The sequence below is a fragment of the Tasmannia lanceolata genome, unplaced genomic scaffold, assembly GCF_043159265.1.
Source record: "Tasmannia lanceolata isolate RefF3 unplaced genomic scaffold, GAP_Taslan_0.1 ptg000037l, whole genome shotgun sequence".
Classification (NCBI taxonomy): domain Eukaryota; kingdom Viridiplantae; phylum Streptophyta; class Magnoliopsida; order Canellales; family Winteraceae; genus Tasmannia; species Tasmannia lanceolata.
The window spans coordinates 44,064,264-44,065,503 of record NW_027518714.1 but is presented as its reverse complement, the minus strand read 5'-3'; the positions used below and the strand labels follow the sequence as shown (position 1 = coordinate 44,065,503).

Genomic DNA, 1,240 nt, shown 5'->3' with positions numbered 1-1,240 from the left:
CCCGAGCAGAACAACCGTTCTATATTCGATTGCCAACTGTTCAAGGCAATAATTTTGAACTCAAATCGCAATTTATTACAATGCTCCCTCACTTTCACGGGCTCCCTTCTGAGGATGCTTATTTATTTTTACGAGAGTTTGAAGAGGTATGTGCTTTAATTAAATTACAACAATTCACTGATGATGAGGTAAAATTATGGTTCATTACCTTCTCACTCAAAGAGGGAGCCAAAAAATGGCTTACGGTTTGCCCACAAACTCCATTACCACTTGGGATCAGTTTACAGTAGCATTTCTTAAAAAGTTCTATCCTTTACATAAAACTAACAAATTAAGAAACGATATTCTTCAATTTAGACAAAAACCCCATGAGTCGTTTTCAAAATTTATGGAGAGATTCAAAGATCTACTTCAAGAATGCCCTCACCACAACTTAGATATGTGGCACTTGTGCCAAATCATATATGAGGGCATTGATTTTCAAACCAAACAGCTATTAGAGTACATTTGTCTTAGAGGATGCACATCCTACACGGATGAAGACGAATCTTGGAAGTTCTTGCTTGATTTGGAAGAAAAGACCCGTGAATGGGAATCCACTCAAGAAAGCGAAAGAGCTACATCAAGTAAGGGATTCTTTATTGAGGGTACCATGGCCAATGAGGACCAATTAGATAGCCTAATCAAAAGGCTTTAGGCAATAATTGTAAAGCGACCTGCACAGGTTAATAAAATCAATCTAAGTGTCCCCATGTGCAATTGGTGCGAAGCTCTTGACCATGTCATGGAAGAGTGCCCAAATTTGTCGAAGTTTGGTAATTCTACTGAAATTGCAAGTGCTTTGTTTTCAAACCACCCATATAGTAGCACTTACAATCCGGGATGGAGAAATCATCCAAATTTGTCTTGGAGCTAAGGGAGCTACCAAGGTGGGCCATCTAATTTCTAAGGTCAATGCCAATTCGGCCAACGTAGGCACACCTTCTCTCCCACTTATGTTCGGCCACCCCTAGCACCACCCCCATCCTTTCAAAACCCAATTTTAAATAATGTTTCAAATCAGCAACCACTGGATTTTCAAAAACAACGAAAATCGACCGAATAGCTTCTTTAGAGAAAAACATAGAACTTCTCATAAGTACCTTCTTGACAAGCCAACACAACATGGAGAAACAAATCTCTCAAGTCGCCATGGCTTTACATGAGAGGAAAAAGGGTAAGATGCCATGTTAATCCGTTC

At 39.5% G+C, this 1,240-nt stretch overlaps 1 non-coding gene across 1 annotated transcript; it reads right to left on the bottom strand.

Moving 5' to 3' along the window:
- Positions 1–328: 328 nt before the first annotated feature.
- On the bottom strand, positions 329–435 carry LOC143862762 (small nucleolar RNA R71). The gene has a single exon (XR_013240472.1). It is a non-coding gene; the product is annotated as a small nucleolar RNA R71 (small nucleolar RNA).
- Between the last annotated feature and the right edge of the window lie 805 nt (positions 436–1,240).